The 27,784-nt window shown below is 55.5% G+C and overlaps 1 pseudogene; it reads right to left on the bottom strand.

The window, feature by feature from the left end:
- Positions 1-27,784, bottom strand: LOC140697916 (otoferlin-like; annotated as a pseudogene).

Here is a 27,784-nt window from a genome sequence, read left to right as displayed (position 1 = left end):
TCACTCCTCGGCCTCTGACATCCCCATGGCTGCATCCGGCATCCTGTTACCATTGTCGTCCTCGATCTCAGAGGGTCCCTTAGAGACAGAGTCGGACACCTTCACTCTCCCGGGGGGCCAAAGTGAGGGCCGTCCACTTTGCCCTCCTTGCAAAGATGGGTCAGGGTCTGGCTGGGCTTCAGGGGGTCCTGCCAGATGTTGCAGCCATGTCTGTGGGAGGAGACACACGGGCTTGCTGGGGGAAATGGTCCCGGCCAGTTCTCTTGGGCTGGTTGTTGCTGCGTGTCAGTAAGTGAGTCCTGCCCTGTGATCCAGGATCGGCTGAGACACTAAGGCTTCCTGCCCTGGGCTCCGACCCCATGTGCTCAGTGTCCCAAGGACGAGCAACCAGTCTTCCCCAGTGTGGCCGGCACCATTCCCCCACTGTGTCCACTCCTCCACAGTATCAAAGACTCCCTGAGGAAACTGATCATCACAGTGGTTAAGGGTCTTTATCAGGGTCACACAGCCCACAGGCCGGCCAGATGCCCTGTGGACTGTCCCCAGCACACAGTGCTGCCCCTCTTCTCAGCCCCCTTTTCTCTCCTCATCTTGCCCCCTCTGTCCTGGAATCTGCTGGCACTCTCTTTGTCTTGGAATCTGCTGTCCTGGCCCCTGAAGGCTGAGCCCAGAGCCTGTAGGGGTGGAGGCCTGGCTGGGACAGAAATCATAATAGGTCTCCCTTCCCAAACCACATGGTCTGAATCTGGTTTATACAGTCCAGGTGCAGCAGGTGCGGCCGGCCCCGCCCCACCCCGTGCTCGTGGATAGTTCTGGGCGATGACACAGGCAGCGCAGTTCTTGCTGTCAAAGCTGTTCTCCAGGTTGATCTTGGTTTCCCAATGTGGTCATCAGCGCCTGCAAGATCCCAGTCATCCATGGCCACCGTCAGCATGGATTCCTTGGAGAAGGAAACCTTGATGTCAAAGGACCTTGTGGGAGGGGTTGAGAGAAGGGCTGAGGGTCGGGGTGGGGTGGGAGGTAGTCTGGGCTGAGGAGGTCAGGCTGGGGTGGCGGTGGGGCATGAAGAGGCCTTACTTCCCAAAGACAGGCTTGAGCTGCTTAGAGATGGAGTTCTCCTTCTCACGGGTGTCAGCCTTCCCAGTCAGGCAACAATGTGGGAGTTGGCTTTGCCACTGATGTCGGCAGGTGCAGGTCTGTGGCCTGGGATGGAGGGGTGGTCCTGAGTAGGCTCCCCACACCCTCCTCATCTCCCAGTGCCCCTGCTCCCTCCCTGATGGCCCTGTGATGGTGAAGGGCAGAGCACTGGACCAGAGACTCCTGTGACCCTAGGCAAGGTGCCGACCCTCTCTGGGCCTTGGCTTCCTCCCCTATAAATGATGGGAACCAGACTCACTGACCTCCCTGGTGTCTCCCAGTTGGAGGCTGTCAGTTTGCAGCTGCTTCAGCCCCTCCTGGGTGGGAGGACTGCTGGGAGGGGATGCGAGGGGACTCTCACCCAAGCCACATAGACTCTGAGCAGCATGTTGATGGGGTCTTTGCTGAGGATGCCCTGTGACATGCCACAGGTGGGGTTGTAGCCGGCTTTCCAAGACACATCCTCTGGGAGGGGCACTTTGTTCATGCAGAGGGAGCCCTGGGGTGAGGCAGGCGTGGGTCAGGGTGCAGGTTCCCATGGGCACAGGCAGGGGTGGCACTCAAAACAGCCAAGAGCACTGAGGGTCTGCACCCTGCTGTGGTGGGGCCTTAACCCTTTAGTTGCTGGATCACAGGGAGTCAGGTTTTCTGGAAGGAGTGGCCATGGAGGCAACTCTACGAGAGGAGGGGTGGGGAGCTGGGTTCAGGGCAGATGCTCTTTGTCAATCAGCATGGAAGTATTTTCATATTTTATCAAGCAGGACAGCTGATGGCTCCACCTGGCTGTCAGCCCTGGGCCTGGGGTGGGGAGAAGAGCTCGTAAGGGGCTCAGGACTCAGGGCTTGGGGCTCAGGGGCTGGACCCATGCTCCCTACCAGACCTTGAACTGGCCCACAATGCTCTCCTCCTTGGTCTAGCTATCCATCATCCCCCATCTTGCCCTGCATCACGTTGAAAGTGTGCAGCCAGTCCTCAAAGTTGTCCAACACTGACTCCTGCTCCTTGGGGACCTCCGTCTTGCCCCATCTGTCACCTGGTGCCCCAGGTGTGACCCCCACACCCTGACAGCATCTGCTTCCAGACCCTCACCTCGAGCTCATCAATCTTGGGTCTCTTCTTCTCGGGGACCTAAGACACCTGACTGGGGCCTAGGCTCTGGGTTCTCTTCTCCTTCTCCTCCTTTGCAGCCCTTGCCTTCTCCTTGTCCTTCATCAACCCCTTCAGGCCTGGCCGGAAACAGACAAGGAGGTGGAGATGATCTGAGCAGGAAGGCTCAGCTCTGGAGACCCAGCTCTGGTGCTTTGCTAGGTTAAATTTGCAGGTGTCTGTGTGCTCATCTGGAACATGCAGACATTGCTGCCTGGCATGCCTGCCTCCCACGGGGCCGGGACCCAGGATGCAGGGAATATGCAAAGACTGCCGTGTGCCCTTTGACAGAGAGTGGCATGGAAGAAGTTTAGCTCTGGTGCCAGCTTGCTCTGCTCTCTGGCCTCAGTCCACCTGTCTTTAAAATTTAAGAGAATTGTTCTATACGAGCATTTTGCAAACAGTGTTCAGTGGAACACCAGGTGTAGGAGTTCTTGGAATGCTTTAAAAGAAAAAATATATATATATATACACACACACACACACACACACACACACACACACAGAAAATAAGTTGGTGAAATAATTTATTCTGTGTCTTCCTTTTAGAGATTGAGAATAATATTTGTATACTAAAGGCACTGAGAAGTCCTGTACCCAAGGACATGTTTAACCCATTTGACCCAAGAACTCCCTTTTCCCTCCAGAATACCCATTCATAGTGTTCCATGGAAAATGTCTAGAAATACTGAATGGAATGAGCTCTGAGGTCTCTTCCAGCTCTGATGCTCTGTGGCTCTGTCTGTCCATCACTCTGCTGAATTGATCAGAGTAAAAGCCACTGTAGATAAGGGCCTCAGCCTGCTTCCTGGTGGCCAGGGATGCCTGAAATCTGCTATTTGCTGCTGCAGCTTTAGGGGCCCACGAGAAGGGGAAAGAGAAACAACTGGGGTGTGACAGGCATGGGGGCTACCCACCCCGCAGGGCTCCAGGGCTCCAGGGCTCACCCTCAGTGTTGCCCATCTTCTCCTTCTCCTCCAAGTCAGTTCCTGAGGCCTTTGCTCTAGAAGTTTCTCCCAAAAGATGAGATGAGGAACAGGGAAGGTGGGCTTCCTGAGGAGGGGAATGTTAACACCCCTCTGTGGTCTCAGATCAGTCTTCAATGCTTAGAAGCAGAAATTCTTTCCTTCTGGGTTTCAAACTCATCATGAGCCTTGCTTAAGTGGGTTAAAAAAGTTTATGATATGTACAACATGGCTTAACTGTTCTTAGCAGTTTATGATTCTTTAAATTGTGTATCACTGAAAACATGTGCCCTTTAGTGTTGCTTCTTAAAGGTATTTTTTTTTAATGTAGAAGAATACAACTAAATAAGAAAATGTGTTTCATATTCTCCGAGGGCCATGTACCCAGGCAATAGAAATACAAGCGAAAATAGACAAATGGAAGCTGACTACATTTGTAAGTTTTTGCACAGGAAAGGAAACCATAAGCAAAACAAAAAGACAACCTGCAGGTTGGGAGAAAATATTTGCAAAAGATGAGCTGACAAGGGCTTAATTTCCAGAATATATAAACACCTCATTAATAATAAGAAAACAAACAACCCAATCCAAAAATGGGCAGAAGACCTATGCACGCGATTCTCCAGTGAAGACATACAAAGGCCAATAGGCACATGAAATAATGCTCGATATCGCTAATTATCAGAGAAATGCAAATCCAAACTACAATGAGGTTTCACCTGACACCAGTCAGAATGGCCATCCTTAAACAGTCCACAAATGATAAATGCTGGAGAAGGTGTGGAGAAAAAGGAACCTTCCTACACTGTTGATGGGAATGTAGTTTGGTGCAGCCACTGTGGAAAACAGCATGGAGATTCCTCAAAGAACTACAAATAGAGGTACCATATGATCCAACAATCCCAATCCTGGGCATATATCTGGAGGCAACTCTAATTCAACAAGATATATGTACCCCAATGTTCATAGCAGCACTATTTACAATAGCCAAGACATGGAAGCAGCCTTAATGTCCATCAACAGATGACTGGATGAAGAAGTTGTGGTATATTTTACAAAGAAATACTACTCAGCCATAAATAATAATACAATAATGCCATTTGCAGCAACATGGTTAGATCTGGAGATTGCCATTCTATGTGATGTAGGCCAGAAAGAGAAAGAAAAATGCCATATGAAGTCACTTATATGTGAAAACTGGAGAAAAGACAGATGGACTTACTTACAAAATATAAACAGACTCACTGAAATAGAAAACAAACTGATGGGTACCAAGAGGGGAGAGGGTGGGAAGGGATAAATTGGGAGTTCAATATTTGCAGATACCAACTACTATATATAAAATAGATAAACAACAAGTTAATACTGTATAGCAGAGGGAACTATATTCAGTGTCTTCTAGTAACCTATAATGAAAAAGAATATGAAAACGAATACATGTATATATATGTATGCCTGAACTATTACGTTGTACATTAGAAATTGTACATTTAAACTGACTATACTTCAATTAAAAAAAAAAGAAAAAGGAAATGTGCTTCAGTCAGTCACACTGGACACTAAATCACCAGATTTCAACCAAGGTGCCACCGCCAGCTGGTGGTAGCCTGTGCAAATGACAGGAATAGACACAAGGCCGCCTCTTGGATGGATGGAGCTCCTGCCTGGCCAACTTGAATCCAGGAGGTGATGGCGGGAGAAGATTCTACTAGGTGTCCCCCAATTATCAGCTCTCCTGCTCTTCAAACATGTTTCTGGACACACAGCCACGAAGCTAAGATGACATCTCCCAGCCTCCCTCACAGCCAAGTGTGACTATGGGTCTAGATTCCAGCCAACATGAGTGAAAGTGGTATTTGCAGCTTCTCGGTTGCGCATTTAAAGGGAAAGGAGAAGCCTCCTCTTGTCTTGACAATTCCTGCACACTGGTGTTGGGATGTGACGGCAAGCCATCTCTAGCCACACAGATGCCAGTAACAAGATGCCAGGGTATTGCTCCCTGACACCATGGAATCACCACACCACCTTCTTGCTCACACCAATCTAACTTACTACAGCAGCTTAGCCTGTGCTCTGACTAACGTGGATGGTAAGCAGCACACCCCACTTGGGACCCAGAAAGGGCCTGGGGGGAGAGTGTGGCTGGATCAGCTTGGCTGAGGAAACACACCACAGGCACACGTCCCTCCTGGTCAGCCGGTCAGTCAGGGGGTGCCTTGATCTCGGTCGGCAGTGGGGAGAAGGGACAAACGAGGACGAGGAGAATTGATTTTTCTGGAAACTGCCATCTGGCTCAGCAGACAGAACCAATGTGCACGTGATAGGGAAGAACATTTCACAGCAACAGTGACCGAGGTGTGTAAAATAAAGTAGCATGAGGTGTTAGATAGAAATAGATGTGCAGGTACTACTGAGAAGTTGTTCCCTTTTGGCGTCTGAGTGCATGTTTCTCTTCCTCCTCAAAGGTCACCTACTCCGTGAAGCCTTTCCTGACTCCCCTAGGCACTGAATTGCCTTTGTTATCACACCGTGATGGATCTGCTTACATGTCTATTTTGCATGTCCAGGAAATACCCAGGGCAGATACAGAATCTTCTCTTTAGGCGCCCATAGCACCCAGGTTGGTGTCTGATCATATATACTCAAAAGATATTTGTGCAGAAAATGAATGAAGACAGGAGAAAACCAAGCCAGGGAAGGGGAACTGGCCCTCCATCCTGGAATAGGTGAGTCCTGAGCTAGAACTTCAAGGCTGTGAGACAGGCTGCTCCAAGCTCATATTGACAGATTAGGGGGCAGGAAAGAAGCTAGTCTGGATGGTCTGATGGGGAGATGTGGTCAGCTCTCTCAGCATAGTCACTCCTCGGGTCCCAACCCCGGTCTGAGGCCTGAGCTCCTTCATGGTGTCTATGGCAGTGAAGCACTTGGACCGCCAGTCCCACATGCTCTCACCCGGCTGCTCCTCTTCCGTCTCTTCTGAGATGCCCTTCTCCTTCTCCTTCTCCTCGTCCTCATCAGCCTGAAGGGCTGGCCAGGTCTGGAGTCCTGCATACATCCCAGCACCCTGGCCATTCCCAGAGAACTGGACCATCTGGGAGTACCCCATCCATTCTGACCATCTGCTCCCTGGAAGCCTTGGGCTCCAAGAGGCCCTGGGGGGCCACCAATGTCAAAGGGGCTGGGCCTTGATTTGTGGAAATGGATGTCATGACCCACAGAGGGTCGTGACCTGCCAGCCTGAAACAGCAGCTGAGGCAGAACCAGCACCCAGGGGCCCTGCTCCCCAAGCAGCTCTCTCCAGCTGCCTCTCCCAGGGAGACGTGCTGGCTGGAAGCCAGGGGCTGGGGTGTCTCAGTCCCTGAAGCTGCTCCCCTTGGCCTGATACCCTGCATGGTGTAGGGTCTTCTCTGCCCAGAATCCTCTGTGGTCCCCACACTCACTATGTCCACCATGATGATCGCATCAGAAGTCTGCAGGGGGGGAAGCAAGGAGACAGGGACAGGCCTTAGCCACGGGGCTGGACGTGGAGGCAGTGGCCCAGACAGGAAGGGAGGAGGAGAGGGAGATGACGCAGGGCCGCTCCCTGTGCACTGCGAGCGCCTGTGTTCACACAGCCAATTCTGAGGCCGCGAAGGCTCTGCCTCGCAGATGTTTTCTCAGATCTTTCAGGGCGGTGGCTGGCAACCCTGGCTGCATGTTAGAATCACTGGGGGCTTTCAAAAGTGACCGGTTACAGAGCTCCACCGAGTCTAAATGGGGGTGCTGGGCCCCGGGATGGCTGGGCATGGCCAGGGGATCCCTGCAGTGTGCAGGCCGTGTCAGGAGAGGAGGCTGGCAAGGTATGAGTCCGGCGCTCTGTGATGTCGGCTACGGGGGGACAAGGGCCTCAACAGGGAAGTGGATGCTCAGTGACACAGCTGAAGAGGATCCTGGTGACACGGCCCCACAGGAGCCCAGGGCCTGTGGGATGATGGGGAAGCTCGGGCCAGTGCCGTCCTCTGTTCACTGATGGCCTGGACACCCTGGGGGAGGTCAGGAGACTGGGGGCTGAGGGGGACGTGGGGTCTCTGTGTACAGCCCCGGAGCCCTGGCCGTGCCACCCGGGCCTGTGTGCCAGGCCTGGGCCTCAACTGCTCCCCTTTCCCCAGAGCCACACCCGCACTGACTCAGCCAGGACTCTCTGGCTGGAACCCTCTGGGGACCAGGGTGATGGGGGTAAGGGAGGGTCCTTTCAGACCCAGCTCAGGCTTCAGTAGCTAGGGGGCACCCCAGGCTGCATGCAGCACACGACGTGAGGAATGGGGTACAGAGCAAGTGATGGGGGGCTAGGGAGAGGCCCGACGCATTTCCTCCACACTGTCTGGGCCCAGGATGGCCTGTTCCAGGCCGGCCTCCATCCTGCCCTCCTTGGCCGAGGCCACCTCCACGCCTGAACCCCCAGGTCTCCCTCTGGCAGATAAACAGTCCTTGCCCCAAAGGACGAATAAGGAGCTTCCACCCGGAAATTCGTCCCCAAGCCAGGCGTGGGGAGGGTCTTTTGTGAATGGCTGGGAAGGAACCCAGGGACCCTCTGGAAAGAACCCTATTGTTCACACAAGGAATCCATTGCCTATGGGGTTTGTTGGAATAAAAGTAATTGCAGGCTATGACTTCACATGGTCACTGTTCTCCCTGCCTCTCATACATGCGAACCGCATTTTCAGGCATGTGTCCCCAGATGCATGCACACACACACGCAGAATTGAGTCCTCCCTCCCAGGACAGTCTAGGACAGGTTTGTGTGCACATGCAGTCAGGGGAGGTCCTGTCCCATCACATGCTGAAGGAGAAGTGACTTCATTAATGTATTGTCTCACAGGTGGACTGGCCTGGCTCTGGTAAAGTGTCAAATGCAGGTGCACGTCTGCAGCCAGCGTGGGACTGACCCCAGGCACATCACCGCATCCAGCTTCACCATGGTCTCCAACTTCTTGACAGGCACCTCTGGCTCCATGTTCACCACGACCTCCCCTGCAGGGTGGGTGGAGGGCCCCCCCCATTGTACAGCACATGGCAGCCCTGGGGAGTCTGCCTGGACAGAGAGATGGACAGACAGACAGGGAAGAGCAGGAGTAATGGTGAGAGTCAGGGGTGGATGAAATGACCGGAGGTTAAAGCTGATTCTGGAGCTTTCTGAGGGGAGAGGGAGGGAGGCGACAGCTGAGGGAGAAAAGATGGGCACAGGCAGAGGACAAGGTGGCCAGAGAGGAGGGTGGGCTGTGGTGAGTGACACAGTGAGGCTGGGAGGGTGCCTGGATCTTCTCCAAGACCTGGCAGAGGAAACCATCCGCCCGCAGGCCCTCTAAGGATGCCCGGCCCTGGACCTTTCTGTCTCGAGAGTGAGGGGCAGCCCAGGGCAGCCTTCTTTGGCCCCTGCGTGTGTCCTCCCTCCTGGCCTCCCTGACTCTGAGTAGGGGAAGTGCCCAAGGAAGAAACCCTTGGATCCCCGTCCATGGGCCTCAGGGCACGGCCATCCCTGTGCTGTTCCAGGTGGGAGCTGAGTGGTCTGGGGGCCGGGAGAGGAAGCACCGCAGGGAGCTGACGGCTGGGAGCCCCCAAGGGTGCAGCGGCCAAGGCCCGGCAGCCGCCACGCTGATGTCCGAGGGCGGCTGAAGGGGCTCGTTCTCCGGGAGGTCCTGGGGGTGTTGGCCGGTGTGGCCTGAGCCCAGAGAAGGGCCAGAGGCACCTGGCCCTGCCCAGCTGCCTGGCTGCACCCAGCTCTGCCCAGCGACCCCGGGGCCCAGTTGTACCACTTCAGACCACTTGACGAGGGTGCTGAAGTTGGGGTTCTTCCTGTAATTGTGGATCAGGGGTGACTGCACCCCCTTTCTGCAAACTTGATGTCCACCGTGGCCTGTCCACCTTGGGCAGGTTCACGTGCTTGAGGTCCCACAGGCTCCAGAACAGCACCTGCATCAGTTGAGGGGAGGTGGGCTAAGAGGAGAGCCCCTCAGTCAAGGGCACCAGCTGTGGGTGCCAGGCCACCTGGGAAGGACTTGGCCCCTGGGTGGGCAGTGCATGGGTGGGGGCCGGGCAGGGAGAGATGATGAGGGGCAGGTGTCCTCAAGGGGCTTCAGGGTGAGGTGGCTGTCAGCGGCAGATGGAGGGCTGGGATAGGTCCTGGATGGCGGCAGTGTGACGGTGCAGAAGGGGCAGGCACTGGGTGGGCAGCAGCCTGGGTCTGCTGCCGGCTCCTGGGTGTGAACTGGAGCCAGTCACTTCCCCTCCTTGGCCTTCATCACCCTTATCTGGAAAATGAGGCATGGCCTGAGGTTGCCAAAGATGGCTGGAGTCTGATGCCAACCATGTAATATGTGCACAGACCCTTGATAGGGAGAGAGCGAGGGGGTCGGAAAGCAGAGCACAGCAGTGCCTGCTGCGGGTGGGGACGGCAGGGGCCAGCGCAGTCCTCACATCCCTCAATCTGGTACTTTCTGAGCTCGGGCCGGATGCCCACAGGCACAGGCATGTTGGGACCTTGGTCCGTGTCCACTGGACCATTGATGAGCGGCAGGTCGGCCTTCCCTGCTGGTCCAATCTGGGAAATGTGGGCATAGTGTCCTAGCCTGGGGAGCCTAGGGAGAGCTCCCTCTCCTGATGAGTTATTTGCCACGTGGCCTGGGGAGATAGGGAAAGCTGAACAGCCAGGGTTCCCAAGAACCACATCCTCAGCTTCCATCACAACGGACCTCACAGCAGGTTGGGGAGGAACCTGGCCCCCAACCAGTCCCCTCTTCCCTGCAGCCCCACCTGCCAGAGCTTGAAGGTGGCCAGCAGGTCCCCCGCGGTGGCCCTGCCCCAGTAGATCTGGTAGGACTCGAGCTGGTGTGGGAATCAGGGTGGGCAGTATGCCTCAACGGGCAGCTTCACCACGGGTTTGGCAAAGTTCCTGCCCATGTAGTCGGCTTTGTTCTGACACGACAAACAGCCAGGGTAGGCTCACAGTGCTTGAATTTACCAAGCATGTTAACATCCTGGATCACATTCAGTCCCCCACAGCACCATGTAGCTGCAGGGGTGATCATCCCATTTTACAGATGGGGAAACCAAGTCTCAGGCTAGCTCAGGCCAGGTTGGTAGTGAACAGCAGATGCGGTACTCAGACTAGAAATGGGTGCACCTGCCTCTAGTCCAGAGCTCACTCGGGTCACCCCATTCCTCCACTCCCCCACTCCAGCGCTCCCGTGGAAAGCTGGGCAGCTGACTGTGGTAGGTGTGGGCAGGGGCCGGGGAGTCCCTGGGGTGGGGGAGGTCGGGGACAGCAGGCCTTTCTGACACATCTCTTGAAGATTCTGGGCCTGAGTTTGGTCTGTCTATGCTGGGAGGTGGGATGCCCTGGCCCATCTCCTCCCTGAGGCCCCAGAGTCCTCGAGCATCAGGAAGGAGTCAGACTGCGGTGACAGGGCAGGGGACACCTGGGGTGTCCTGGAGGGGCTGCCCAACCCTCCAGCTTCCCAGCAAGCACCTGCCCGAGGGGCTCAGGGGAGAGCGGGGGAGGGGGCCATCAGTGCAGGAGTAGTGAGGGACATTGGGGTGGTCCCTGGTGCTGGAGCCCACCTACACCAGTGTCCTGGCCATAGATTTCAATGACAACGATGGGAGGGGCCGTCTAGGAACTCATGAAATTCCCCACAGCACTCAAGGGTGTCGAACACCAGCACCTGGTCCCAGGTGGGGCACAGGGTCTCATTCAGCACCTGTAGCTCAGGGCGGGGGGAATGGATAATCAGTGGTGGTGGGTGGGCACATACCCAAGCAGGACTCACCCCCAGTCACTGTGGTTTCCAGGGCGCTCGGGGGCAGGACGGACATATCCCCTGACTCTTCTGGGAATCTTAAAATGAAGGTTGATGTGAGGTCTACTCCTGACCCTGTTCCCTCAGCCCCTACCAGGTCTTCCCTGTCCTCCATGCAGAATGTAAGCACATCAAAGCCTCCACCATGTGGCCCGGGTCCCCAGGTATCTGCCAGGCTTCCCTCTGTGGGTCTCGGATGCTGGCTGATCTGTCTCCCCAGACCCCAGAAGCTCACAGAAACTCACCTCTGTGCACTGACTCTAGTTGATAAAAAGACTCAGGCGAGGGGCCTGAGAGGCCACTGCAGTCAGCTGCACAGAGGCTCCGAGCCTGGTACCTGAGGGCGTGGGGCTGGAAGGCCTGCTTCTCTGTGGGGAGAGCAGGCTGGGGGGCTGGGAACAGACAACCCCAGCGCTCTCCCAGGATGAGGATTGGAGCCAGGGGCTTCCCTGGGCCTGGCTGCAACCTGCCTCGCTCACTGGTGCAGACCAGGCTTTTGGGCAGGAGGGAGTGCAGGCCCAAACCTAGGGCTGCCTGGTCCCCCTTGAAGCCGCAGGGCAGGCCCCACTGGAAGTCCCCGCACTGCCTGCTGTGGCCCAGCCACAGGCAGGCTCCAGCCTGGCTTGCACTGTCCAGCCCACCGCTCTGAAGCCCCGCTTCCCAGGCAGCTGAGGGTGGGCACGGGGTCAGCTTACAGAGCCCGTGGGGTAAGGACGGGGCAGGGGGCTGCAGGAGGCCGTGGTCAGAGGGCCTCTGTCCCTCCGCAGCCATCCCACTGGGCTGTGGGGTTGGGAACAGAGCTCCAAGGAGGATGGATGGGATGGGGCCCCCTGCCATTCCTACTCTCTCCACCTCTTCTCTAAGCACACCATCAGCTCAGGCCAGCTAGGCTTGGTGTGGGCGCACTGCTCCCTCCAAGGGAGGCTGACCCCTTGAACGAAGCGCGGACCCCTCCACCCCCTAACCTGACTTCCCTTCCGACACCTTGAGGAAGAGCGCCTTGGTCTGGCGCGGTCCTCACCAAGCTCCTCCCCCACGATGGAGAAGAGCAGGTCCTGGGGGGGGACCAGGCTGAGGCCATGTGCTTGTCGTCGCTCATCATCCAGATGAAGACGTCGGGGATGCTGTGTGGGCCTGCGGTGGGCAGGTGGGGGCCGGTAAGGGAGAGGTCCTGCCCCTTGGCCAGCCCTGGACCCACGGAGGGAAGGACCCCTGACACTGGGATTTCCTTCTCCTCCCACGGATCCAGTGGGAAGAACACCCAACAGGGTGAAAGACTTGGTCACCCCCACCCCCAAGGGCTGTCAGAGCAGGATGGGCCTCCTGGGTGGTCTGGCTCAGCGCCTCCTGTGCAGCCCCACTTCTGCCTCAGCTTCTAACTGTCAGAGCAGCTGGGCTTCGAATCTGGGCAGCCTGGCTCAGACAGGCCCAGGCAGCTCTGTGCAGAGCTGAGTCCTGAGTTTCCACCCTTCCCCTGAGGCAGAGGCTGCTGGCAAAGCCCTGAGCAAGCCCTCTGCTGCTCCAGCAGAGGTGTGGGATGGTGGGGGCCTGTGTGGGAATTTCTCTGACTCTGCCCCTTCAGTCCCACCCCCACCCCACCCCCAGTTTCCTGCTACTCAGCGTTGTCTCCGTCATTGGAATCCTTCAGCATGTCAGTGAAGTGGGCACCTATGGGCACGTCGTTGACCTTGTCCGAGTCCCAGGTCTGTATTTCATGTACTTGCAGAGTTGGGGGCAGGTCTGTAAAGACCACTGCTCATTCCACATTGGCTCATAGCTGCTCTTCTGCACTGAGGTCCTGCCCTGGTGGGAGGCGGTGAGAGCTTGCGTGTGTGTGAGCGCGTGTGTCTGTGGGTGAGTGGGTACATATGTGTTATGTGTGGCTCATAGCAGCTGTGCACGTGTGTGTGTGTATGTGTGTGTGTGCACGCTCCTCTCCTCACTCTTCCCCTCGACCAGCCTCTGAGACCCTCCTCCCTCACAGTGTCCCCCACTTCAGCTCTTGGTCTCTGTGACCTGGGGGCAGGGAGGTATCCCTAAGGCCCAGACTGGCCTGGCCCCCAGCCCCTCTGAGCTGGAGCTCCTCTAATCTCTCCTCACATCCACAGGTGAACGCACCAAGGTGATCAAAGTCCAGTCTGGTGGCTTCTGATTCTGCCTCACGTCTGTCCCCAGGATCCCTTGACCATCCCTCTGCACCCTGGTGCCTGTCACCCCACGCCCCAGCCTCCTGCTGCCTGTGCCCCAATCCCTTTTGGCCAGCAAAGATGACTTGCACATAAGGTTCAACCAGGTCCTTGTTCTCACCAGTGAAATCCTTCTTCACGTTGGCCATGGGGCTTGTGTTTGTGTGGGGAAGCCCCTCTGCTCAGTAAATTTCACATAGAACCGGGCCCGCTGGCATTCAGGGGGCACCCCCTCAGGGAGCAGCAAGTTCCTGCCGGCGCATACAGTTAGGACTGTTGTGGCCAGACCGGGCTCCCAGACTCCTGCCCCCGCATCTGCACACCTCTTGGGCCCAGGACAGCATGTGAAGGACGGCTGAGAAGGACCACACCAGGACTGAAGATGCTCAAATTGACAGTACCTGGTCTCTCGTGGGATCCTGGGCAAATCTCCCCAGCTCTCTGAGCCTCAGCTTCCTCACTGGGAAGACGGGAATAACAGCCCCTTCCCAGGAGTAGGATAAGGCTCCCTTCCAGGAGTGTGAGAAACAGGTGAAAACACACGAGCACTTTGTAAACTGCAGAGGGAAAGATCCATCCTGGTAACACTGTCCCCTTTCCTAGCTGGGTGTCACATCTTTTGTCTCCCACACAGAAACCTCACCCATGGCCACCATGCTCCCTCCCCGGCCCACCGAAGTCATGACTCACTGGATCCCAGCACTTTCTCCCACTGTGTTCAGACAAGGTCCCAGAATATTTCTCAACAACCACTGTCAGCTGGTTAAAATTGGCACAGAAAACAAAATGGCTTTGTTCTCCTGGGTGTAGACTCAAGATCCTGCAGCTCTGGGAATCTACCCCTTTTTTTCCAAGCTTCTCACAGACAGAAGTCCAGATGTCAAACGTCTGTCATTCCTGACTGTCCGCTGTGAACCCTGCCCGCCTGGCCCCAGGCCTTTCTATGCCATGTGGAGAGTCCGTGGACACTGGGGCTGACTCCTTCCAGGGACAGCTGGGACTTCTGAGTGTGTGGCTGAGGGAGACAGAGGGAGGACACGGTCTCTGGGCCAGGTCCACCCCTGGTGCTCCCTTGTGCCCCTGGAAGGGCTGGGCCAAGTCAACAGGGGCCGGGGGAGACGGGCGCCTCACCCCTCGATGCCATCCTTGTCCATCTGGCTGGCCTCATGGGGTGGCTTGGTGTTGGCCCCCTTGCCCACCACGGCGATGTGACACCTCCCATGGCCCCTCGGCCCCGTGGGGACGTGCGCGGGGGCCGGCAGGACAGCCCGCACGTGGGGCAGCTGGGGCTCTGCGGCGGTGAGCGGGGCCCCGAGCCCGGGCCGCTCCCGCCCTCGGGGCCACCGCGCAGCCCGAACGGAGCGCCGTGCTGGCGCCTGGAGTCCGGGCCGTTGGGCCCAGCGGCCCTAGGGACACAGCTCCGTCTGCCTCTGGGCCAGAGGACACACGTTCCCCGAGCCCCGGCCCGGTCATGCCCCTGGGGGTGTGGGGTGGCGGAACTGGCACCTCAGGAGCAGGGGGCCGTGGCCTAGGCTGCCCCAGAGCATCAGGTTCTTGCTGGAACAGATGATTGCGGGACAGACATAGGAACAGGTAGCCAGACGGCTGGGTGGGGAGACGGATAGAGGGTTTGTGGGGGGCTGCCAGGCCAGCTGAAAATGTAGACGGATGGATGGGTGGTGGATGGATAAATGGATAGAGGATGGATTAATATGTGGACAGGCGGGTGGGTGGATGAGTGGATACACGGGCAGGTGGATAGGTGTGCGCATGGCTGGCTGAACTGGGGGACATTTAGCGAGGAAGGAGAATGAGACTCAGAAAGGACATAAAATCTGCCTTCAAAGTTAAAGGCTATTTGAAGAGGGAGTGGGTTTATTCTTTCTGTCCTTTCATAGAGAGATCGGACTAGGTGTTTTTAAGGTCTCTTGAAGTTTCCATGTTCTATGGTTTTGTGATTTTTATGTGTATAATCTTGGGTTTTGAACTTCAGTTTCCTGGCCTGAATGATAGTTATAATGTGCACCAGCCAAGTGTCTGCTAGGGTGAACCACAAGGAATCACCAATTTGTTCAACCTAGTAGTTTAGTGGCACCTCCGAGACACAACTTCTCTTGGCCTCATTTATCTCTTCTGTAGAATGAGGAGGAATGCTGATGCCAACCTCACTGCTTGGTGGGTGTCAGATGTGACAGTCACACATTGTAGTGTCACTGTCAAAGGGCTAACGAGGTCCTTACTGTACCCCCAGTGACAAGTCCACTTGCGGGGCTTGGGTGGGGCCCAATGCCAGCTTGTGCGCCCGTGGTTCCCGGGCTGGCTGTGTGCTTAGCTGTTGTCTGTCAGGCCAAGGGCACTTTCTCTGCCTGGCCCAGCCATCATCGCCAGCCCTCTGGGCCACCCCTCGGAGTTCCGTCACCGACCCCATGGAGGTTTGGCCCCAGGATCCCGTAGGCACAGCCCCACATGGCTGTTCTCAGGTGGCCTGGGCCACTTGATGGGTGGTCAGTGGAAGTGTCTGAGGGCCCAGCGTCACTGCACCTGGTGCTGAGGGCCACGGGGCTTTGTCGGGACTCACAAAGCCTAATGTCACCGCCGACCAGCTGGGCGACTGGGGAGGCCCGGGCGCTGCTCTGAGATCCAGGCTCCCCAACTGTAAAAGGGGGCGATGCTGCTCACCCCGTGGGGCTCCTGTGAACCCCACAGACTGGGTGCAGGTAGTCATCGTGTTTGTGTGCAGACAGGGCACGCCACTGCCCTGCACACCCCATGGCTGTGTGTACTTGTGGTCCCACCCAAGTTCATGGTCCTGGCCAGGCTGAGACCAGGGGCTGGCAGGGTGGGAAGGACAGCGTGCCCTGCGCTCGCGGAGCCGTGTGCACCGACGCTGACCGGGCCATGCGACTACACACCAGGCTGGCAGCACATGGTTCCCACATCCATCTTGACGGACCCCACGAGGATGCCACTGTGCAGCAGGTACTTGGAGTGAATCACCTTCCAGGCAGAACCAGCTGCCAGTCAGGAGGGATGGGGCCGAGGCTTTCCACGGGGCAGACGATTGACTCCTAGTGGTGCCACCTCACTCTTCCTTGGGACCTGAGCTTCACGGTGAAGCAGGAGGGCATCCAGCAGGGCAGGGGTGGCTCTCTGGGGCTTAGCGTCAGGCTGTCCCGCGTTCTGTGATTTGCAGGCTCCCAGGTACAGGTGAGCAGGTTGTTCACTCTCCAGAAGCATCTGGCAGATACAGTGAGAGGGGCCCGAATCCAGCAGTGCTTGGCTTGCTCAGATGTGCGTCTGGGTGCAGGTCGGCTTTTCTGTGGCTGGCCCGCCCAGAGGGGGGGCCCTTTGCAATTCTGCACAAAGGTGCATTTGGAGCTATGAGCGCCGCCTGACAGGGAGTGTGCCCCCCTCACCGAGGTCTTGAAGATCCTGTCGAACATGCCATCAGGGGAGACGTGGAAGTCAGAGATGAAGTGCTGGTGGGCGAAGGCCCAAGACCTGATATCTCTGGGCCGGCAGAGGCTGAGTGCTGGGCCCCTCCCTCCTGGCAGTGCCTGTCTACACCCTGGCCATGTCCCCTGAGCCCCAAAATGTGGATGAACAGGAGGACCAAGAACCACTGGGCCCTGCTGACCGTGACGCAGCTGAGAACTGTGTGGCCCTGAGCAACACACCTTTTGAACCCCAGCTTCGTAAGCTGTCAAGTGGGGGCAATGACCCAAATTAGAGTCTCGTACCGGGCTTGACGAGGCACATGAGGTGCTGGAAGGTGCACTGTGGTTATCGGGGTCCCACAGACATCGCCATTAAAGTACAATGCTGCCTGCACGCTGCACCCCAACTTGAGAGGTGTTAACTTTTACAATAAGCTGAGCCTTAGAACTGAGAACGGATGAACTTACTCAGCTGTCAGTGTAAATGCCATGGCTGTGACCTGTCCTCCCCACTGGGAGCTGCCACGCACAGGTGCAGCTTCCCCCAACTTCTCCTGACCTCAGTGTGCCAGCCCTGGGAATGAGGGTGTGGGCAGTGAGCAGAGGGCCCACTGCTTTGGTGAACTTGTGGGCAGGAGGTGGAAGAAATGTGGCCCAAGTGCTTGGAATAAATGAGGAGGATTTGCTCCCAGCTGCTGGAGGCTCACTCTAGAGCATTGTGGGTAAACGTGCCAAATTCAGAGCCAAAAAAACCTGAGTTTTGGGGCCAATCACTACTTTCCCAGGCCTCAGTTTACCCCTCTGTGACATGGGGATTAATGATCCAGAGCCACCCTGGGGAAATGCTCCAGGTCACCGTTCACAACATTGCTGGGAGGCATGGCTATCAATCTAAATGGGATGACCCCAGTCAAGCACTCAGCCCAGGTCATGTCAGGTCACAGTGCATGCCAAGTGCTGTGTGTAGCAGCTTTCTGCCCAGGTGGTGCTGACAACGGGGGCTGAAGCTCTGGAGAGTCAGGTGGTCCACGCATTAGACACACAGATGGTACCTGACCCCTTGGGGAGACACCCCAGGAGAGTAGGTAAGAAATTAGGAAAGAAGGTGGCCCAGGACAGGGCTCCAAGCAGCAGCAGCACTTGAGCAGTGGGCAGAGGGAGAAAGACGGTGAGGACAGGAGCTGGCGAGACAGGGGAAAGCGGGAGAGGGCAGGAGAGTTCCCCGGGGCGGGGGCAGCGAGAGGATGGAAGGACCTGGGCAGTCAAGGGAGAGGGGACGATGCTGGACCCTGAACTTAGGAACAGCCAAGTCCGTGGAGGCCAGGGGAGGGCAGTTTCCGTAAAGCTGGGGGTGGGGCAGATGTGACTGCAGGGAGTAAAGTGAGGGAGGGATGATCACTAGGAGGTACGGGGGACTGAGGAAAGGCACAGCTGGACAGACAGACAGACAGATGGGCAGGTAGATGGACAGACAGATGACAGGCATCTAGCTCCTGTCCTCGAGCAGGACAGTTCTCACTCCACTTAGGCTCTGTGGAGTGAAAGGCCTTGCAGGCCAAGGAGGAGCCAGAAGCAGAGAAAAGGCAGAGCCGGTGAAGCTGAGGGGAGGGTGTCCTGCTAGATCCTCTGGGACATAGGGAGAGAATGATTCCAGACAAAGGGGAGGGGGGTTCTAGGTAGAAGGAAGATGCCTGTGGGCAGGACTGGATGCACCCACAGAGAACGGGTCTTGCTCTGGCCTGTGGATGGCCAGGTTGCTCCAGGAGTGATGGTTGTGAGCCTCCCTTCTCGAAAGACAGGTCTCCCTTCTCGACAGCCAGGCAGGAGGGTCAAGGCCAGACAGGGTGCCCCGGAGCTGTGCCGGCCCTGGCGGAGGGAGGGGCTCCGCTAGCACTCTGAGCCGTCTGCGCTCATAGTTGTTGTATCTCCAGAGCTGACTTCCCCTTTGTCATTACCTACGTGATGTTGATTACTTTCACCTCCCTCTATCATGTTTAGTGGAGCCACAGGCAGGCTCCTATCAACTCAGAGAATTAGCAGGAAGCAGTCCACCCCTGGGACCAGGGGAATATTATAACAGGAAGAGGAACTTACCCCAGAAAGAGAAGAAAAGGGAAAGAAAATTCCAGCTTCGGGGCTGGAAGGAATCATGGGAAGATAGTTTACAGCTCTGGTTCTCAGCTGGGGGCAATTTCAACCCCTAGGGTGCATCTGGCAATGCCTGGACACATCTTGGTTGCTACCCCTGAGTGGAGGATTGCTATTGGTGTCCAGCGGGTAGAGCCAGGGATGCTGCTCAACATCCTGTGATGCACAGTGCTGAGTGTGAGGAGCTCGGGGTGAGAGGAAAGAGAAATTGGACAAATCACTTACTTGGGTTTGTGAAAAGGAACAAAAATGTGATCAGGTATACATTGAAGATGGTCCAAAGATGAGCAGAATAAATAGTCTTAGTGGATATAAATTTCAAGTTTGGAAAACAGATTCGAAGCTAGAACTAGGAGGTATCCTGTTTGCAGCCCCCGCGTAGACAGGCATGAGCCTGGGGCACAGCAGGTGCCCCATGCATGTCTGTTTCTTCATTTGGGTAAATATCCATTTGTCAATGAGTCACCAAAGCCCTCCAGGTGCATGCCAGTCCCTGGGCTGGGCTACAGCGATGCAGGAGACCAGGAGCCTCCCAGTTTAAGGCATGAAAGATCAACTGCAACTCAGGAATGTTACTGTCAGAGAGACAGGAATGCCCTGATCTCTGACCTAAGAGTGCACGGAAGGCTGCTCAGTGCAAGGACATTTGAGCTGGGCCCTGCAGGGTGAGTAGGAGTTTGCTGGGGAGCCACAGAGTGGGGAGAATAGCTCTGTGTCCCTGGAAAGGAGGAAGGCATTTGAATGAAACATGAGCTGTGTGGGTCCAGTGCAAGGTGAGCCCTCCAGTCACCCCAACATGGCCTCGCCACTATCAGATAACCACGGAAGTCTGTGGGCACCCGTCTCCATAGCTGTTTGGGAAAATTAGACCTTATTGGGGCTGGAGGCTTTTCCAGTCAGGGATACGTCCTGACATGAGGTCAGAGATGGGAGCCTGAGGTTCCTGGCTCCTGGGAAGGCTGCCACACGGGGCTGAGGGACGTCCTGAACAGTGAGGTCCCAGCCCTGCGGGAAATCAGCTGTAGGAACAGGGCCCATCTGTGGTCACTTAGGGCACTTCGGCCAGGCCCTGGCCATAGCCCGGGTCCCCGTGAAGGGCGGCTGCATGCTTTCTTCCTGAAGGCGCGCAGCTGGGGGCCCCCACAGCTGCCTAAGGGACGTCCTCTCACATGTGGCAGATGGTGACTTCCGTCCTCACCGCTCCTCAGGAGACGCTGAGGCACGGGACAAAGATGCCTCACGTGGGCCGGCCTGGCTCCCCTCACTGCCCAGAGCCACCGGGAGAAGCAGGCAGGAAGCCCCTCCAGAAAAGGGAGGGCCAGGGCCCCCCTGCCAGTGACCTCTGGCTTAGTCCGATGTGTGTCAGGCATCTACAGAGCTTCCCTCCCCAGAGCTGCCTACGATGGGTCCCTCCCTGGAGCCGAGGCACAGTGCGGTCTGGGGTGGCCATCCAGGGTGGCAGGCAGAGAGCTGGGCAGAGACTGGACAGTTCAGGCCCTCCTCTGTCTATAATGCTCTGCGATCATGGCCCTTCCCAGATGGAGGCCTCAGTCTCCGCGCCGCAGAGAGAGGTTCAGGCACGCGTGACGGCAGCGGGCAGGGAGCACGTGCACACGGAACCGACTCTGTCGTTTAGCACCTGGGCCAGGTCCTTCTCCAGGAGCCTCAATGTCCCTTGTGTAAAATGGGCTTGATGGTGACAACTTCTGACAGTTGCGAGAATCACAAGACATGACACCCTTAGAAGAGTTTAGGAGATGGCACAGCACATCTCAGGTGCTCACTATGGTTCCGGGGCCACCACGGGCCGGGGCCCGGGCCTGGGAAGCAGCTGGAAGCAGGGCTCACGGGAGCAGGGCTCACTCACAGGCACTGCTGGGAGCGGTGCAGGATGGCCTGGGGCAGTGTTCCTTTCCCAGGGTGGCTCCCGCTCAGACCAGTGTCAGGCTGGGATCCAGACCAGGGGTTCAGAGGACAGGGCACTGCGCATCAGTGTGCTGGGGGGTGGACCACGGTGGGCCAGGGTCACCCCAGCTGGTAGCCCTTTGTACCCTGTGACTCCCAGCTTCTCCTGTTGGGCACGATGAGCCGGTGCTCAGCCCTGGTCACCCTTTAGAGGCCCCTTCCCCGAGGACAAGGGCACTGACCTCATTGTAGGAGGGGCAGTTAGCACATTCCTTCATGGATGTGCACTTCTCGTCGTCCCCATCGCCCCGCACACCACGGGGTCCACGTTCAAGCCCACCAGCTGCCGGGCCCCAACCACGGTGACATCGACCTGCGCAGGTGAGGGTGGGGAGTGAGAGGGAAAGCCGGTGAGGCTTGGAGCTGGTCCTGTTGGAGTCGAGGGCTGGGGCAGAGGGCCAGAGGGGGCGGGAAGCTAGCACTGGGCTTGGGTGCCAGTCTGAGCGCTGCCTCGAGCCTGCTGTGATCCTGGGCTCTTTCCCCGCTGAGCTCAGTGTCCTCATTTATAAAGCAGGGATGTGGGTTGATCACCTCCCAGTCAGCGAATTACCAAGGGGGAGAGCGCGGCAGTGCTTGAAGACCCCGAGGCCCTGACCGCACTCCAGATCAACATGATCCAGTCTTGGGGGATGGGGTAGGAGGCATGGGGCCCAGCATCAATATTTGTAAAGCGCCCAGTGGATTCCAGGTGCTCTGAGTTCTCCCCCAGCATCAAAGACCTGGCCTCACAGAGGACAGCAAACTTACGTCCCAGGTCTCACGTGATCAGGAATCAAGCTTTCTCCATTTACATGAACTTCATTTTCTGCTCCAGCATTTCTCATCTCTCTGTGTGTGTGGTGGTGGTGGGAATAATTAGGTTTATTTGTTTATTCTTAGAGGAAGTACTGGCGATTGAACCCAGAACCTCCTGCGTGCTAAGTATGCACACAACCACTTGATCTACAGCCTCCCCTCCAGCATTTCTCACTTTAACCCTACCGGCCTCTTTTCTGTTCCTGGAATTTGGCCCCCTTTCCACATTCTTAGTTTCCCCTCTTTTGGAGAGTTGGTATTTTATTGTTAAAACTGCTAAATATGATTTTACTCCTGAGAATCTTTCCCTTTTACATAAAAAAGAATAACCATGAAAATCATCAACTGCTGTGTCCATCAAAGTCTCATAAATATTCTGAAGACCAAGGAAAACCCAGACATCAAGACGAATGGTGTGTAAAAAAGAAAAAGAAACATCTGTGTCTATAAGAACATTGTCAAGCAAGTGTAGAGAACTGGAAACTGACCATGTACTAACTGAAGTAACTCTTGAGCTGTGAAAGCGAGCGTTTCTGTGTGGAACTTCGCATCCCAAAGGGCATGGAGCTGACCCGGCGCAGTCATCACTGCTCCGTCAGGGAGCTCAGAAGGAGACAGAGCCAGCTCAGAAGAGTTTATTCTGAAGAAAGTAAACAGACACTAAAAGTCCTTCCAGAATATGCTTAGCATAGTACATGATAAGAGTTTTAAACTCTATGAAACTTCTTATACCAAAGGTTTTTAAAAATCTTATTTTTCCCACAATGAACTCATCCACTCCTCTCCCTTAAAAAAAAATAAAAACCAAACAAACAAAAAACTATTTGTAACTCAACACTGGGAGGCAGACCGACACAGTTGGGCATTATAAGGTGCTAAAAGTGTTCCACCAGGAGACTGACCTTCCCAATGTGAGTAAGGTTGGCTGGTTTGTATGTTTTTCATCCAGAGGCCCGGCTATAATGATAGCCTTTTTGCCCCTAGTCCTTTTCAGGACCCAGAGTTTCCACCTTTCTCCACTGAGCAGAGCCAACAATGGTGGACAACCCAGGCTGGAAGCCCTGAGAGCCAAAGGGTAGGAGGTAGAGAGAGGAGAAGGCAGAGAGTGGAAAGGAGAAAAGGGTGGGGTGGGATGAAGATGCTCCAGCAGGTGATCTTGGTTGGCGGAAAGGTGGCCCTGAGCGGACCCCTGAGGGTGCACACTGGAGGTTGCTGCATGGTATTGGTGGGGGAGGGGAATGCCATTCCTGCCGCCCCTCCCCCACCCGGAGTGCTATGGAGGGGAAACGTATCACATAGACTAGAAATTTTTTAAAACTTATGAGGAAGGGGATTAGCCACCCTTTCCTTCTTCAGTCATTAGCAGAGGACTCGATCTTCTAGGATGGAACATGAGGCGGCAAAGAGAGACACACAAAGGGACCAAATGACCTGTTAACCCAAGAAACTCTCTTGGTAATTGGCGATTCCATCCTCTCCTTCCAAGACATAAGGGACATAATCTCCAGGTGGCTTCATGAATGTCATCACAGGGAACAATGAGTATAAATCTATGCCTCTGCCCTGGGAGAACCCAAGTCGCGGTGCTCTGTGGCCAGCCTCTGAGGGAGCTGATCACGCTGCAGGGACATCTCTGGGAGCTGGAGATGAGGGGTGGTGGGCCAGGTAGTACTGCTCTTTTGAAACATCCTTTACCTTCCCCCATCTCCCAGTGACATGAATGTGACATGACCAGATTTTCATTTTGAAAAGGCCATTCCAGTGGTGGCATAGAGGATGACACAGAGGCAGCAGCATGAGGGCAGAGAGACCAGATAGGAAGTGGGTGCCATATCGCAGTTGAGCTGGGGTCTAGGGTCAGTGGTGGCAAGATGACATGGAAGTGAAAACTGGAGAGATGTTTGAAGGAAAAAAGCAAATATGGTCTTGGTGCCAGGAAGAGAGGGTAGCGACTGGATTCAAGACTCCATGACCCATCAAGAACATCTCTGCCAAACGCCACACTTTGCCCACCTGATGGGGAAACTGCATATTCACAGGAGGAAGCTGTGGCTTCTCTCTTTTAAGATGCCAATAATCAGGAAAGCGTTTCCATATTACATGCATCCTAAACAGATGAAACAAAGGGTACAGGTACCCCATGGTCTTTTCACTTTAGGACCTCTTTTCAGTGCCACCCAACCTGTAGGATGGTTCTGAGCCCTGAGGATCCTTCCCGGATCTGGGTGTAGCTAAGTTCTCCTCCTTTCATGGGCTGAGGTCTTTCTAACTCAGCAAAGCCAAGTTCTCCAAGACAGTGAAGTTCGTCTGATAGCTCTTCTTGCTTTATGCATTGTACTCGTTGAAAGCAAGAATAATTCCACATTTGCATCTGCATCACTCTCTCTCCAAGTGTGTTAACACTCACACATGAGATATCTACCAACCTGTCAGGGAATAGTGTTACCAGGTTAAATACAACCGTTTTGTTCAATTCAGAATGTTTACAAAGTCTTTGGAGGGAGACCATTCCAGTTCACTTAATAAAATTGAGGGTGTGGCCCTGCAAAGCTGAGGATCAGGTCCCAAGCTGGGGAGGCTGCACTGGGTCCTGTTGCCCTGGGTGGCCCTCTCCTAGCAGCAGCCAGCTGTGCTAGTGCCCGGTCCTGCCTGCACAGTGGCCACACTAACAATCTGACAGTTACAAGTCTCTCCTTTTCTCAGCCAATTGGTGTCCAGTTTTAGAAACACACAAAAAAATAAGTGTTAATTTTAGAAAATACAGTGGAACAAAAAGAAGGGGAAAAAAAAAGCATCCACATTCTCACCATCTATAAGTAGCCAAGACTGACATTACTTCCAACATTAAAGTAATACAAAATGACAATTTAAAAAACACACTAAAAATCTTCTTTTCAGAGGTGCTTGTATTCTAACTGCTGGAACGTTTGTGTGCGTGCTCGTTGGCCTCTTTATAGTTCCCCAGCTCCGTCTCACTGACGCCACCTGTTGCAGGACGCAGCACCATCAGGGGGCCTGTTCTCAGGCTCCTGGCTCGGCTTGTGCTTCTCTACTTACAACACCTGTGGGGCCTCCCAGGAGCAAGCTCACCATGAGAACTTGCATTCAGCGTGTGGTTCTCTGTGACATCCAGATTCACACCTTAACGTCTAGCTGTAATCCCCCACTACAGCCAAGCTGCAAAGGCACAAGGCATCCAGTTGCCCCACCTAGCTGGTAATCCTTGGGCTGCCCAGCACTGGCTCCATCTCAGTGTCTGGCTTGGATCTAAGGAGGAGAAAGTCCTGTCAGGCTGGGTGTAAGAGGACTGCTTGCAGGGGAGGAGGAGGGCACTGGCAGTGGTTAGACCTTGGAGAAGAGCAGGACAGAATCATGGTCGTCAAATCCTCCAGGACTGCCAAACAGAATGGAGATTAGTTGCTCTCAGAGGTTCCAACCAGTGGCAGAAGTGACAGGGAGACAGACATTAGGTCAACAGGTTCCAGTGTGGGGCTGGGCAGCTCTGTGATTTCCCTTTGCCTGGAGGTGTTCAATGATCTGGGAACAGGCCCCGGCCTTTGTAGGAAGAGAGATGAGAAAGACTTCCAGGAAAAGAAGAAAGGGGCAGAGTTAGGCAGGAGCTGTCCACGGTGTCTGATTCTACCCCACCCAAACTCCAGGAAGGGCAAGCTGGGTCCTGCCTGACTGGATGAAGGCAACTGTGGCTGGGGGGCTCCTGCCCTCTCGCCGCTGTTGGAAACGTTGTTGGTGAGCGCTGTGACGCTAGCTAGAGACACAGTCAGGATCTGGCCCATCCCCAAGACACATGGCCAGGCAGTCAAGGTCCTCCCTCTCCAGCACTGCTGGTTCATCTAGGGAAGAAGAAAGGAGGGTTAGGTGGGCTGGATGATGCAGTAGTGACTGTCTCTCCCCATTGGCTTTGGCATCCAGAGAGCTGAGAGTCAAATTCCAGGTTTAGTTGGCAGCATCTGCATAGAATGTCATGATCTTTATATCTGCAGGGTTTCTGACCTAATCTTGATCTTGGATTTTAATTGATATTTGATCTGGTCTTCCTTCTTTGTTTTAATTGAATGTATACTTTGTAGAAGAAGGTAGAGAATAAAGAATCCATACTTATGTACCTCTCATTTCATTTACTGAGAGGCTACTGTGTGCCAGGCACAATGCCAGGGACTTTCTGCACATATCTCTAGTCCTCACAGTCACATCCTGCCAAAACAGACACTATTCTCATGTCACAGATGAAGAAACTGAGGCTGAGGAAGGAACACATCCATGTGAAATAGCTGATGGGATTCAGAACCTAACCCTGGACTGATGTATATTAATCCAGTGAGATAAAGAAATGATGATTCTGAGATGGTGGGTTTGGGACTAAGCCAACAGCTCAACCTTCTCCAATGGAGGAAGGAGATGGGCATAGTTGGAATTGGCATGGGGGTCAAGAGAGAGGGAGAGAGATTCTGGGACCAGTGGGACACCCAGGGGATGCTGTGGAGGGAAGCCGGGAGCCCTGAGGATGGGAATGTGGGCCCAGACTTGGGTCAGAAAGCTACACACAGCTGCCCTTTACCCTTCATTTCTTCCCTATCTTCCATCTGTCCTCCTTGGCTTGTCTTCAACTGCTGTCTTGCCCCCTCCCGCGCCTCCCGTTCCAGTGTCACCAGTGCCACAGGCCACTCCATCCTTCCAGGACCCACCCTGCCTCTCTTGCGAGGGCCGTCCATCCCTGGAGCTCGATGGGAGGGCGCGATGGGGAAGAAGCAGGACCGCATGTCCGGACAGTGAGCGGGCCGACTCTGGTTTTCCCCCAGAAGTAAGGAATCGGCCAAACGACTTTCGTTCTTTGTTATTCCCTCCTCTGCTTGAAAACCTCTAGCTTTCTGTGTAGAGAAGAAAAGTGGGAGCCAAGAGGGCAGGAGGAGCCCATTGGAGAGAAGGTTCTGCCCAGTTCTAGACCAGAGGAAATGCGGTTCCCACCTTCGGCCCTCGGAGCGCCCCCTTGCAGAGTACCATGGTCAGAACCTGGCACCTCAGCTAGCCAATGGGAGTCCAGGCCCCGCCCAGGTGGCCCCGCTGGCCAATTGCAGGAGATCCTGTTGGGGCGCTGCCCACGGAGGGGGGCCTTTAGTCCCAGTGAAGCGCAGAGAGAGGCCAGGAGGGCCTGGGCCCTGCTGGGGTCAGGGACGCACCTTGATACCTTCTCTTTGGGGTTCTTCCTTGTGAGGCCGGTTCTTGCCGAGCTTCATGGCGGAAATCACGCTCCTCCCGGCTCTGTGAAGGGGCTGCCAGAATGAGGGGGAGGATGGACGAAAGGAGGAAGACACACAAACACAGAAGAGCAAAACCTGAGAAAGCGCGTAACAGCGAGGGAGAGCCCAGCTTGAGCCCCTCACCTACGGGTCGCAGGATATACTGGGGGCCAAACTTCCCACATTGGGAGCCATGAGTGGGACACAGTGCAGAGGAAACCCCACCACTTCCTGCTTCCCCATGCATTTCACCAGTGAGGAGCAGGTCTGGGCCGGCGACCAGAGAAGGTGGCCTGCAGAACCGTTTTCACTGGGCTGATCCCAGCCCCTCAGTCCAGTCTTGGAACTCGGAGCTCTGCCAGTGCCACCAAGCTCATCTTTCCTGTCCGTGCACCCCACCTCAGCTGGGTGGAAAGATAGCCAGATGATCAGACACAAACATGAGAACAGAAGGGCAGGAGCAGCACTCAGAGGGCCAGAGGCTGATGAGGACGTGAGACATGTGGCTGAAACTAGCTGCTCAGTTCTCTGATGGCTCTGGTGCTCAGAGCCTGCCTTGTATTTCCTAGCCTCTCCTTGCCCTGGGATTCTCCTTGGCCCCCAGTGAAAAGGAGGAGATGGGTCCTTGCCCATCTATCTTTGTTCCTGGCATTGCTCTCTCTGCCTGTCTCTACAGAAACCCCCTTTCTGCCAACACCTAGGAACATACTGCAGGTTCCACAGAGCCTACCTCTTCTTCTGGTTTGATGTGGCCTTGTGCCCCCAGGGGAAGGGCCTTGCAGTCAGGGGGGCTGAGGTAAGGGGGCAGGGGGTCCTCACTGTCCCTTCAGTGATGTCCTGGTAGCCAAGCTTGCAGTCCCTGGTCCAGGAGGGACCAGGAGTAGGATCAGCAGGGGGTGAAGTGCGGAATTCCAT

Source organism: Vicugna pacos, chromosome 8, assembly GCF_048564905.1.
Source record: "Vicugna pacos chromosome 8, VicPac4, whole genome shotgun sequence".
Lineage (NCBI taxonomy): Eukaryota > Metazoa > Chordata > Mammalia > Artiodactyla > Camelidae > Vicugna > Vicugna pacos.
The sequence above is the reverse complement of the archived record's forward strand: the minus strand, read 5'-3'. Positions and strand labels throughout refer to the sequence as shown.